Source organism: Podarcis cretensis, assembly GCF_951804945.1.
Source record: "Podarcis cretensis genome assembly, chromosome: 12".
Taxonomy (NCBI): domain Eukaryota; kingdom Metazoa; phylum Chordata; class Lepidosauria; order Squamata; family Lacertidae; genus Podarcis; species Podarcis cretensis.
The window spans coordinates 7964980-7979084 of record NC_137181.1 but is presented as its reverse complement, the minus strand read 5'-3'; the positions used below and the strand labels follow the sequence as shown (position 1 = coordinate 7979084).

Below are 14105 nucleotides of genomic sequence, written 5' to 3'. Positions count from 1 at the left end.
TTTCGCAAGCTTGACTGGGGTCATGTACCACCTATAAATCATTTTCATAATATTTTCTCTCAAGGCACTACATGCCGTGAATTTAATCCCGGTGGTCCATAACTTTTCCCAGTCAGCAAACATTATGTCATGACCAATATCCTGGGCCCATTTAATCATTGCAGATTTAACCATTTCATCTTGTGTATTCCATTTCAACAGCAAGTTATACATTTTTGACAAGTTCTTAGTACTAGGTTCTAACAGTTCAGTTTCTAATTTTGATTTTTCCACCTGGAAGCCGACTTTCCTGTCTAGTTTAAAGACTTCCATTATCTGATAATAATGCAGCCAGTCTCTCACTTTCCCTTTTAACTTCTCAAAACTTTGCAATTTCAGTCTGTCTCCTTCTTGCTCCAAAATTTCCCAATATCTCGGCCAATTGACCTCCATATTTAATTTTTTAACGGCTTTTGCCTCCATTGGCGACAACCACCTTGGAGTTTTACTTTCCAACAAATCTTTATATCTAATCCAGACATTATATAATGCTTTCCTGACAATATGATTTTTGAAACCCTTGTGAACTTTTACCTTGTCGTACCACAGGTATGCATGCCATCCAAAAAAATTGTCATAACCTTCTAAGTCCAAAGTATCAGTATTCTCAAGAAGTAGATGTTGTGGGCTTTGAAGACCCTTGAATTCAGGGTGCAAGGGAGAAATGTGCTAAGAGAAAGGTACGTTTGGCAAACCCTCACTATAATCAACTCTCGCCCAGAAACCAATGTCCCCACTGTGGAAGGACGTGTGGATCCAGAATTGGCCTCCACAGTCACCTATGGACTCACTGCTACTGGGTTTATGGAAGACAATCTTACTCAGCTACGAGTGATAGAAGAAGGAGAAGGAGGGGGAGAAGGAAAAGGAGAAGGAGAAGGACGTTCTTATCAAGAAAAATACAATTTAAAGAAGAATAAAATAATATGCAATTTGTGCAGGAATTAGTGAGAGGGGAGGTTTTTGTGTATGGAACATATGAGAAGAAATTGACATGTCCAGCTGTCTTGGCTCAGCCTTCCTCAGTCCGCAAGCCCCTCTGGCTGTGTACATCTATGGCTGCACCGTTGAGCTGGACAGGGGCAACTCCTGCCAATATTAGCTGATCTAGAGGAGGCTGTTTGCTTAGCTCATCTCCACCAGCAGCCTGTGTTTAATAAAGCAAAGACATGTTTTCTTTGCCGCCTGTCTAATTTATTTTTGAGAGATCGCAGACAGCAGGTTTGAGGGCTTGTCTGCGTGCTGGGAAATGATAAGGCGAGGGCGGTAGGGAGCAAAGGGAAGGCGAGGGAAACTGACAGATAGAGCTGGGTGATATCGGAGTGGCTCCAACAAGGCCATCTAACCTGCCCATCTGTCATCCATGCCAACCTGGAGAACATCCAGATCAATTCAGGGCATGGGACTAATGTTGAATTAGGGTTTTTGAAACTGAAGGGAACAGAGGTGCCAGTTTCTCCAGAAGATCAGGGTGGCACGATGCGATGTTGCATGATGTTCTCTGAATATTGGGGGGGGCGCCCCCCTAAAAAAACCCCAGGGGGCTGAAACTAGTTTGACCTCTAAAAGTTGGCCCCTATGGATTGGAGGTCAAGGAAGCACTGCCACCCTACCCTTCCAACCATGAGCGGAGATGAGAGAATATTGACTCTTCCAACATTCAGCACTGCTGGTGGACCCTGAGTTCTAGTATAGTGGTACCTCGGGTTAAGTACTTAATTCATTCCGGAGGTCTGTACTTAACCTGAAACTGTTCTTAACCTGAAGAACCACTTTAGCTAATGGGGCCTCCCGCTGCTGCTGCCACTGCACCATTTCTGTTCTCATCCTGAAGCAAAATTCTTAACCCAATGTACTATTTCTGCATTACCGGAGTCTGTAACCTGAAGTGTATGTAACCTGAAGCGTATGTTACCCGAGGTACCACTATATTATGAGAGAAAGAGAGAGAGAGAGAGAGGCACTTCTCTATCCACTCATTCCATATTCTGTATAAAGCAGTCCACATCTCCACTAGCTAGCACACAAATAAAGGCATATTGTATTATTTCAATCCTCCCCAACCCTTTGGATCTTTGGAACATCCTATTGGATCAATCCATTAACTTCTGATTGATGATTAAGGAGGATTGGGTCCGGAATCATTTTCGCTGTGCATGTGTGCCAGTATCCATACTCAGCGGAACTACCCTAGTGGCCAAAATTGTGGGAAAATGGTATTTCTGAAGTTTGATGGCTCATAACCCCTGATTGGCTCTCTAAACACTCATGCTCATTGGCTACTGCATATCAACCTAAGCAAGTTGTGCTTCCTTTTTTCTTGTTATTTGGCTACAACTTTCGATAGAATACAAATAATTGAACAAACATTGTTGCATTACGTTCTTCATTAAATTATCTTTCCTTAGATATACAGTGGATGCTCGGGTTGCGAACGTGATCCGTGTGGGAAGCACGTTCACAACCCGCAGCGTTCGCAACCTGCAGCACCGCGTCAGCACACCTGCAGGTTGTGATTTGGTGCTTCTGCGCATGTGCAAGTGCCAAAACCCAGAAGTAACCTGTTCCGGTACTTCTGGGTTTGGCATGGTGCGCAACCAGAAATCGCACAACCCAAAGCGTCTGTAACCCGAGGTATGACTGTATAATTTTATGGTATTACTCCAAAAAAGTGGTCTTATGAGCCACCAAACCTCAGAAATACACTTTTTCCAAAAGGTTTCCACAATTTTGGCCACCACTGTACATCTCAATGCAGCTCCTTCCTTGGAAGTGTCTTCAGGGTTGAAGGTACACGCAGTAGGCAATACACACTCATGGACACCATAAAGATTCAGTCAATCGTAGAGGTTTACTTGACAGGCATAAAAGCATATTGGTAGACAATATATACAGTGGTGCCTCGCAAGACGAAATTAATTCGTTCCGCGAGTTTTTTCGTTTTGCGATTTTTTCGTCTTGCGAAGCACGGACTTTGGAAAAGCTTCAAAAACCACCAGTCTTCAAAAACCTCAAAAAAGGCTACCACACCACGTGCTATGAGTGAATGCACAGTTTTAAGAAAAAGGAAACAAACTTGCAAGACAAAGGAAACAAACTCGCAAGACGTTTCCATCTTGCGAAGCAAGCCCATAGGGAAATCCGTCTTGCGAAGCAACTTAAAAAAGCAAAAACTCTTTCGTTTTGCGAGTTTTTCGTCTTTCAAGGCATTTGTCTTGCGAGGTACCACTGTACAGACATTCACCACTGAATGGTCAAGGCATATTTAGAGTCCAGCAAGAGTCCAAGACACTCTCTCTGCTCCTCTCAAGACGCAAGCAAGAGACTCATAACAAGTTACACAGTACTTCCTGTCACACTGCGCATGTCCAAAGAACAGTTCCCACAGAAAATGTCCTTGGAGGGACAAAACAATCTCAGCCTTCTGCTGCTTCTTGAAACTTTTTCTCTGTTCTGCTCTGTTTCTGGAACAAATGATTCTCTCTCTCACACACAGAATATCCAACACATATAATATATATGGCATGGTTATGTTTTTCATTCTTTCTTGCGTTGGCACTCAGGCATTTCCCACCGCAATCTTGCTCCTTTATATTCACCCTCTGACCGCAGAAGGTCATTTATCTTCTACTGCACATGTTGAAATGAATAGGCTCTGAATAGCAGCACGAGAGGAAGGACTCCGGCAACAAAGCCAAATGAGGTTAGCACAGCACAATTAGATTACGCCCAAACTGCCCTAGTCAAATGAGGAACAGAGAGATGGAGTGCATCGTTCATTCAGGCAGGATGCTCATAGATAGGCAGTGGTAAGGCATATGGTGCCCGTGGATGAGCACAGGAATAAAATGCAATAATATTTGGAAGGGGCAATGAGGGGCATCACAATGCAAATAAGGAGATGGGAGCAAATTTGGTTTAGCTTGCAGAAACAGCAGATGAGATGGGGGATGCTAGGAAGTTCCTGTGTGTAAGACCGAAAACTTGCGGTCCTTTCTTCATACACACAGATGGCTCCCGCCTGTCAAAACATCAGTTCACGAGGGTTATGCGCAAAGCTGTCACCGCCATTGGGCTCCCCCCTGAGGAGTACGCCGCACACTCCTTTCGCATCGGGGCCGCAACCACTGCTGTGCACATGGGTTTACCGGCAGAGAGGATTATGGATATGGGGCGGTGGAAATCGAACGCCTACAAGGGGTATATCCGCAAGACATACTAGCATTCCGTCCTCCATCGGCCTCCACTGATCCGGTTCTCTTGCTCTCTTTAATTTTCAGGTGTCGCGACGGTGCGTTTGTGGATTACCGGCCACAGCATTGTCCACTGGGCAAGAGCACGTGCGGTTTCCAGGGGCTGGTGTGGTTTGCAACTGCCAAACAATGTTGAAGTTTCTTGGATGGCACGTCGCGGAATGCGATGGGAAGAATTCTTCCCTGCTATTACAAAAAGAATCGCCGCGGAAGGCCCACCGGAGGCGGTGGTCATCCAGCTGGGCGAGAACGACCTAGCTTATAGGAAAGGGGTTGATTTAATGTGGCATATAGTTAAGGACTTGGGGGAATTGTGGGCCTCCCATCCGAACCTGTCTATAATCTGGTCATCCCTGCTCGAGAGGCGTGTGTGGAGGGATTCCAAAAACCCGAAGGCGGTGGTTAGAGCTAGGAGGCTCCTGGAGCGCTCGGTGGCGCGTAGAGTGGCAGCGATGGGTGGCCGGGTCATTGAGCACCCGGCCATCTGTTTCAGCGAGGAGGCCCTCTACCGCGGGGATGGCGTACACCTTTCTGATGCTGGTAACGACATTTGGCTTGCCGACATTTTCGAGGGGATCAGGGATTGGTTACAGGTTTGAGGGAATTGGCGGCGAGCTCGGCTCGTGTGGCGGTTAGGCATTGGCAGGGGTATTGTTATGCAAATGAGATGGAGGGAGGAACGCCATCACCTCCCCCAAAATGCTGAAGGGTAGTTCGTTAAAGGACTCCGGGGGGCGTCGCCTCGTCCGAAACCTACGGAGGCTAGGGTCTAAAGCGCGCTCCCGAGCGGTAACCCCTCGGGGAGCACCCAGGGATGTGCATCTCGGGGGCTCCCCCTGTTGGTGCTTAACCCTTCCCGGTTATACCAGTTAGTCTGATAGGGCCAATGCCTAAAGCCAATACCGCTCTTACCTGTAATCAATAAAGTTGTGGCCATTTTTCGCCCATTAACCTAAATTCCGTGTCCTGTGTCTTTATTTATTCCATTCAATGGGAGGGGGCGGGAATAGACACGCAATGCAAATAAGGAGATGGGAGCAAATTTGGTTTAGCTTGCAGAAACAGCAGATGAGATGGGGGAATTGTCCCTGAGCTGAACCACTGCGCAAACAGATGGACAGAGAAATGTTGTTGTTTTTTCTCCTCATCTCGTAACACCAGAACTCATGGAAGCTGAACATTGCAAGATTTGGGACAGATTTTAAAAGGACCTGTTCAAACAGAGCAGAGTTAAGCGATGGAATTTGCTCCCACAGAAGGCAATAGTGGCCACCAGCTTAGATGGCTTGAAAAGAAGACCAACCAATTCATGGAGGAGAGGACTATTGATGGCTACCAGTAGCTGTGCTCAGCTTCCACAGCTGGAATCAGCAATGCCTCTGGGGAGAGGGCTCTTGTGCTCGGATCCTGCTTGTGAGCAGGGGCATACTTTGGTCTTTCGAATTTCATCAGCACCCTGTGCGAGGCCAAAATTTGGTCTGTCCCCCATGTCTCTTGCCTTCCATTTTGCTCATTTCACTGCAACATAGTTGAAAACGCCCTGTGGTACCCCCTAGGCTCAGCGGCCAGTGCAGCTGAACTGGTCACGGTGCTCTAAACCCGCCTCTGTTGTGGGTTTCCAGAGGTATCTGGTTGGCCAATCTGAGAAGAGGATGCTGGTGTGCTGGGCCCGGGGGTAACCCGTTAAATGCGGTCCAGGAGCAGTCCAGAACCCGAAGTTTCCGCTAGGAGTCAGTCCGACAGGGCCAAGGCAGGACACGAGGCAGGAAACCAGGCAAGGACAGGTACAGGATCTAGCAAACAGCAATGTTGCTCCCGCAACCTTGGGCGGGGTCCAACAGCCTTTTATCTTCATTGGGGTAGTGGCCAGTCCTGATCCCCCAGTGACTCACCTCCCTGTTTTGCCCAAAGGCGAGCACTCCTTCTGTGAGTACTCAGGTCTCTCCTCCTCTCAGACCTTATTCTTTGCAGCTCGGGAGACGTCGGTGGGTTACTAGATCCAGAGGCTGCCTCAGCCTCCCCTGACCCAACCGGTAGTAGAGCAGCTGTAAGTGATGGCCCAGCTGAAGGCAACGAGGTCATCCCCACATCTGGAGCCAGGGCAGGCTCAGGCCCCTGACTCGGCCCAGCTGGTGTTTGTTGCAGGGAAACCTGTGCAGACTGGGACTCTTCAGGATCAGGCCCCAGACTTGGTTCAGATGATGCCTGAGGCAAAGGAGACTGAGTCTCCTCTGGTTCCGAGTCCGTGCCTGAGTCCCAGGCCATCGCAGCTGGTCTAGGTGGACCAATAACCTGACCCAGCAGGTCCTCTTTATGTCATTTCAGGTCACCCTCCCCCTGACCCAAACTAATGGTTCCAAACTACAAGAAAGAAGATTCCACCTAAACATTAGGAAGAACTTCCCGACAGTAAGAGCTGTTCGACAGTGGAATTTGCTGCCAAGGAGTGTGGTGGAGTCTCCTTCTTTGGAGGTCTTTAAGCAGAGGCTTGACAACCATATGTCAGGAGTGCTCTGATGGTGTTTCCTGCTTGGCAGGGGGTTGGACTCGATGGCCCTTGTGGTCTCTTCCAACTCTATGATTCTATGATTCTATGACCCTCCTGATAGAAACCAGATTTCTACCTGCCACAATTAATCCCTTAAGAAGATGAATTTACAGCTGCCTTTAGTTACGAACAGCGACCTTCCCCTCAAAACCAGATTTTTTGTGTGAAATATTTGTATTACGTAATACCCTGTTCAACTTGTTTAACTGTAAAATGTGTTTGATGGGGAGCTGCTGTTGGATGGTCAGTTGTAACCATTGGCCCAGAGTCCCTGAAAGAGAAAGTCAGATAGAATAACACTTCTATTATACATTTTATTTAAACTGGAGCCCTGTTCACTCTTATTTGACAGTAAATCTCATTGAAGTTGATGGGTATGCATGGGATTGCACTGTTAGGGAAAAGAAAAAAGAAAAAGAAAAGGTAAAGCACCCCTGGACAGTTAAGTCCAGTTACTATGGGGTATGGAGCTCATCTCGCTTCAGGCCAAAGGAGCTGACGTTTGTCCGCAGACAGTTTTCCAGGTCATGTGGCCAGCATGACTAAACTGCTTCTGGTGCAATGGGACACCGTGATGAAAGCCAGAGTGCATGGAAATGCCGTTTACCTTCCCACCAAAATGGTACCTATTTATCTACTTGCACTGGTGTGCTTTCAAACTGCTAGGTTGACAGGAGCTGGGACAGAGCAACGGGAGCTCACCCTGTCATGGGGATTCAAACCGCAGACCTTCTGATCGGCAAGCCCAAGAGGCTCGGTGGTTTAGACCACAGTGCCACCTGTGTTCCTGGTAGACTTCCATCCCATTCACATATTCTAAGCATGTGATCTCCCTGTCCTCCACACTCCTTTCTGAGTTTTTTGGTGGTTGTTTTTTTTACATCTATTCTGGCCAATGGTTGTCGTTTCTGTTTTGTGCTGGTTAATAAATGTTGCATAGTCCTAGCAGCGATAGGCTGATTTTAGCCTCGCAGTGATAGGCTGCTAGTGTTGTAGTGCAGCCTTTGTAAATGTACCCAGACGATTGTTGGGATCTGTAATTGTTGAGAGCATGTGAGAATAGGTTGATCGAGGTACAGTTGCATTAGTAGATGTGGATACTGTGAGAATGTATTGAATCAGGGAAATTCCGTGTTATGGAGCTTAATGTTACACACACACACACACACATATATATATAAATTTACATATTCTTTTTTGTGTTTGCTTTCCAAACCACTTACAAAGATCTTTTCTGGTGAAAAGTGGTGTATAAATAAAAATAACAACAGAACATGAATGAAGTTCTTTTTGCAGTGGAACTTTGGATAGTTTTTAATTCAATTATATACAGAGAGAGGTTTCTTTGCACTTAACCCTGTGTTTGATTGGGGCCATTTCATTTTACATTTTTACCAGTCTTACCTACCTGTCCAAGGCTTTGGAACTGCCCTGAGACCTCCTGGTATTGAGCAGTATATAAATTCAATAAATAAATTCAATAAAAATAAATAAGTGGTGGTGAATCGCTCCTCTCACCCTGCTTAGAACTGAACTCTTAGACTGCAACCCTGTACACCACATTTAGCTAGCCTCCTTCAGCTGAACTCACAGGAGGTCTTTTTTTTGAGAAGGCATGTGCAGAGGCTCTGTTATCTACATGCCAGTCCTGGTCACCAAGCATTCCTGGAAATGGTTTGTTAGGTGAGTGTTTGCAAAATGAGACCACAAATCCCATTGATTTCTATGAGAATTTTTTTAATGCGTTCCCAACCATGGAATTTTGACACACACACTCCCCCCAACCAATCGAAACCCTGAAAAAATGCTCTCTGGTTTGTCCAATTGCTCCCCTCCCTCCCTCCAATCCTCAGCCAACCTGCAAAATGCTCTTTTCAGATATCTGAATCTGTGTTGTGTATAATAAGGTTTGGGTGCTAATTCCTCGTGTTTGAATAAGGGAATTTTTGCATAGCAAACATTTGCAGAGTGGGACCTGTATGTATATTGTTCTGTAGATTTAACAAAAAGATTTCAAAATAGCTTTCAGATAAAGCTCTCTGAAAAAGCAACTTTTCGGCCTACAGATTTAACGAAAAGATTTTGAAATACCTTTCAGGTAAAGTTCTCTGAAAATGCAACCTTTCAGCTGATTTCCAAAATATATCAAGGAGAAAGAAAGGCAAAAGAGCAAGTTCCCAGCCTCAGACCCTGAGGGTCCACGCTCAATACTGGAGGACCTGCAAGATACCTGCAAGATATTTGCAGAACGGTGGAAGACTCAACTGGAAAGGAGATTGCTTTCTTTATTTTCAAAATGGATATCCTGCCTTTTTTCTAAGACAGGGCCTGCAACCCTCCAGATGTTAATGAGCTACTGCTCCAACCATCGCTAGCCATTGGGCATGCTGACTGGGAGATTGCTGATGGAAGTAGAACGACGATGTCTGGAGGACCACAGCTTCCTTATCCCTGGTCCAGGAAATGCAAGGAGGTTTATGGTCAAAAACGAAAACACACCATCAATCATAAAAGCCAGTGGTGGTGTCTGGCCCCCGGCTCCCCCTTCTGGGCAAAGCATGCCACTGCCTCACCCTCTCCATCGATATTCCTTGGACACAAACATATACACACACTTTGCCCCAGCCTGCCTTGTCAGAGAGGCAGCCGCAGAAACTGGCTTTTCATCCCTCCTTCCCTTATTCAGACTCCAGCTGTCAGTGTCGGCCTGTAATGACTTTTGCTAGGAATTAGGCCCCTGCAGCGCTGGCTGGTGTCCTGGTAACGAGAACATCACCATGCTGCTCTTGTTTCCTAGACAGCTACTGACATCCTGCCTCTTGAAGTAACCAAGTGAATAATATACAGGCTTTTGTTAAAAGCCCAGCCAATCAATAGTCAATTGGACTGGAACAAGCAGCCTCAGCCAGTCGAAAATGACCCCAGAAAAGACATTTATGCTCTACCCATGGCCTTGACTCCAATTCTCTCCCTTCCCAAAGAACATCATGTATTGTTATTTGCCATGATCATTTTGGCAGCTTCTTCTTCTTCGTAGTGAAAGTAGCAGAGCAGGCATGGTGTAGTGGTCAGAGTTTCAGACTAGGACCTGGGAGACCAGGGTTCAAATCCCCACTTTGCAACAAAGCTCACTGGGTGATCTTGGGCAAGCTGCAGCCTCTCAGCCTAACCTACCACACAGGGTTTATTGTGGGGATTAAATGAGGAAGGGGTTGTTTTCAGACAGTTCTTCATAGAGGACTATCCTCTATAATAGAGAGGGTAGTCTTTTTGGACTACAATTCCCATCATCCCCGACTACTGGTCCTGCTTGCTAGGGATGACGGGAGTTGTAGTCCCAAAAACAGTTGGAGAGCCTAGTTTGGGAAACCTAGACAGCATCTTAAAAAGCAGAGACATTACCTTGCCAACAAAGGTCCATATAGTTAAAGCTATGGTTTTCCCAGTAGTAGTAGTAGAAGAAGAAGAGTTTGGATTTGATATCCCACTTTATCACTACCCGAAGGAGTCTCAAAGCGGCTAACATCCTCCTTTCCCTTCCTCCCCCACAACAAACACTCTGTGAGGTGAGTGGGGCTGAGAGACTTCAAAGAAGTGTGACTAGCCCAAGGTCACCCAGCAGCTGCATGTGGAGGAGCGGAGATGCGAACCTGGTTCACCAGATTACAAGTTTACCACTCTTAACCACTACACCACACTGGCTCTAGTAGTGATGTATGGAAGTGAGAGCTGGTCCATAAAGAAGGCTGATTGCCGAAGAATTGATGCTTTTGAATTATGGTGCTGGAGGAGACTCTTGAGAGTTCCATGGACTGCAAGAAAATCAAACCTATCCATTCTGAAGGAAATCAGCCCTGAGTGCTCACTGGAAGGACAGATCCTGAAGCTGAGGCTCCAATACTTTGGCCACCTCATGAGAAGAGAAGACTCCCTGGAAAAGACCCTGATGCTGGGAAAGATGAAGGGCACAAGGAGAAGGGGACGACAGAGGACGAGATGGTTGGATAGTGTTCTTGAAGCTACCAGCATGTGTTTGACCAAACTGTGGGAGGCAGTGGAAGACAGGAGTGCCTGGGGTGCTCTGGTCCATGGGGTCACAAAGAGTCGGACACGACTAAATGATTAAACAACAACAACAAAGTTAAAAATGCTTTCTGTCAATCCTGAACCCCATAGAGTGGCTTTTGTTGTTCAAAGCATGTGGGGAGTACAGTGTTCTCCCAAGGCTAGCACCTGGGACTATGTAACTCTTTGTGGGGGCCTTGCCTGCATCTCCACAGATTTCACAACTGAGAATCCCATTGCAATTTGCTGCCATCCATGCTGGCAACATCAAATCCGACTTCCAAAAGCAGTGTTGCTCCGCTGTGCCTTCCCAGCATTGTAAGCCAAGCAAGGTTTCAAAACTGTGGCTTGAAAGGGCATGTTGCCTGGCCTCCTATAAATACACAAGGTCAGAAATGGCTTTGATGAGACAGTTTTCATTTGTGCATCAGCTCCTAAGAGCCCGGCTTCATGAGTCCTTGATCTTTCTTAAGTGCTGAAATGAAAAGTCTGTGTGTGTATATTAAGAGAAAAATGAGATGGTTTGAAGCCAACATGTTACAGCTAAATTGACCAATTGAAAGGCATTTCCCCCCCTCTTGCCTGCTTCAGTAAACAGTACGCCAAGCTTTGCCTCTGCCTACATTCATTTGTCAGGAGAATACTGAGGCTTCACATTTCCCTCGTCCGTATTTTCAGTCTCCTGAACTTTCTCACAACTCATCCCCTCTGTCCAGTGAGGTCCTACAAGGTGTCATCTTTATCCTTATGAGATGGATAAATGCAGAGACAAGTTCAGACTATTTGTTTGGTGGTGGCAGAATCACCTGCTAGGTGGAAAGGTGATATTTTATTTTTGCTGGTGGAGAGAATCACAAATGGTGAGGTGGCCTAGGGAAGGAATAATTCATCAATTTCATTTCTCTCTGCTTCTCATTTTTCTATGCTTAAATTTAGTTCTACAGATTCTGCGGCAATTTGCGTGTCCCCCCCCCCCCGCCACATAAATAATCTTCACAAATATTCATTCACATTTTAGGTGTGAGTTTCTCTGAACAAACATGTTTTTGTATGCACTGTTGACTAAATGTACACATTTCCCCAAGCAATTTCCCCCCGCCCCATATTCATTTTTGTAAATGCTTTTCATTTATTAAAAATTAAAAAACAAAAGCTTTCTGAAAGTTGAAGTACACCATGTCAACTGAATCAATCTATATGCTTGTCGACCCTCTCAAAGGACTGCAAAGCATTAGAAACATGATTGCATCAGGATGACTGAATTTTCAGGGTTTAATCAATGGACAATATTCACACTTGCATTTTTAATTGGCGAGGCGAGATGGAACCGTGCTGAAGCAACTGAAAACTTGGGCAAACGACACAGCCTCAGGGGACAGACCAACCAGTTGTTTTAAGTCTATTTTCATTCATTCATTCATAAGTAGGGTTGTGGGGGGAATTTAATTTAGGTTGCATGTTACCGAAAATGTAGTTAATTCCAGGACTGGCTCACCCATCAGGAAAGGTGAGGCGACAGCCTCAGGTGGCAAAATACACAGAGGCAGCAGGTCCCACTGTAGATCTTGGGCTTTGCCTCAGGTGTCGAAATGTATTGAGCCAACTTTCTGAAACAGTACAAGAACCACAGCACATCCACCTCTTGAAGTTTGCACTTCTCTGAATTTTGCAGCCGGTCGGCGTATACGAAGGTGAGGTCTGCGAACGAAGGCATATACTGCTGAAAACAAGGTATAAAATGCATCAATTGGAGGGAATCGCTTTGGAAAACATGTTTACGTTGGGTGAAATTGCATTTTGAAATGTGTGTATTGGGAGAAAGAGGCACTGAAATGTAAGACCACCCACAGGATTTGTCCCAAACCCAAAGTGATTTGGGCCAATTTGGTGAGATCAAGTCACATGGAGAAAGCCCTTCTGGGGTCGGGACTCCTGCAGCAGATATGTGCCATCTTGAACACAGTAAAATTCAATGCTTCCTGATGATGATGAAGAAGAAGAGTTTGGATTTGATATCCCGCTTTATCACTACTCGAAGGAGTCTCAAAGCAGCTAACATTCTCCCTTCCCTTCCTCCCCCACAACAAACACTCTGTGAGGTGAGTGGGGCTGAGAGACTTCAGAGGAGTGTGACTAGCCCAAGGTCACCCAGCAGCTGCATATGGAGGAGCGGAGATGCGAACCCGGTTCCCTAGATTATGAGACTACTGCTCTTAACCACTACACCACACTGATGGTGCTGAATAAATAATAAGACAGAAATCCATATCTTTTGCAACAGGTTTAGCATCCATTACCCTCCGGCGGTGGCTGCGGATTATTTTAGGTATGTAGTTCATAGGCCATCTGGCCCGAGAATGAGTCCCTCATCTCATTCTGCATATTAGCTAAGGAGTTGTTATCGTGGCAGAATGTCAGCTTTGAGAGGATGACTGATAAAATCCAATTGGAATTTGTTCCGCTTCACGGACCGTATACAGATATTGGCAAATAATGATGTTAAACTGGTATGTCATTGAAGGTTGCGGGCCTCGAGCAATGTGAAGGACCTTCAGAGGAAGCTTTTTTACCCAAAGTCAGACCATGGGTCCATCTAGTTTAGTATTGTCTGTTCTGACTGGCAGCATCCCTCCAGGATTTCAGACAGGGAGTCTTGTCCCAGTTGCAGATGTTGGGGGCTGAACCTGAGACCTTCTGCATTCAAAGCAGATGCTCTACCACTCAGCTATGGCCCTTCTGATCTAGAGAGTGATGAAAAAGAGAGATCAAGGCATCTTTTGCAATACAGAGGCACTTGTGAACTGGTACCCATTGCTAGAGTTCCTTAGGGACTCCTTAGGGAGTCCCTTAGATGCAAAATGCTCCTGAGCAAAGAATCATAGAATCATAGAATCATAGAGTTGGAAGAGACCACAAGGGCCATCGAGTCCAACCCCCTGCCAAGCAGGAAACACCATCAGAGCACTCCTGACATATGGTTGTCAAGCCTCTGCTTAAAGACCTCCACAGAAGGAGACTCCACCACACTCCTTGGCAGCAAATTCCACTGTCGAACAGCTCTTACTGTCAGGAAGTTCTTCCTAATGTTTAGGTGGAATCTTTTTTCTTGTAGTTTGGATCCATTGCTCCGTGTCCGCTTCTCTGGAGCAGCAGAAAACAACCTTTCTCCCTCCTCTATGTGACATCCTTTTATATATTTG

The 14105-nt window shown here is 46.0% G+C and overlaps 1 long non-coding RNA gene across 2 annotated transcripts; it reads right to left on the bottom strand.

Annotated features, from left to right (window-relative positions):
* Positions 1-3386: 3386 nt before the first annotated feature.
* On the bottom strand, positions 3387-13723 carry LOC307199330. 2 transcript variants are annotated; one of them, XR_013831881.1, is made up of 3 exons: positions 13132-13723; positions 12401-12880; positions 3387-3503 (listed from the first exon to the last, which is right to left on the bottom strand). It is a non-coding gene; the product is annotated as an uncharacterized lncRNA (long non-coding RNA). The 2 variants fall into 2 exon arrangements; XR_013831882.1 differs by lacking the exon at positions 3387-3503 and having other exon boundaries at positions 12400-12880.
* Positions 13724-14105: the final 382 nt, after the last annotated feature.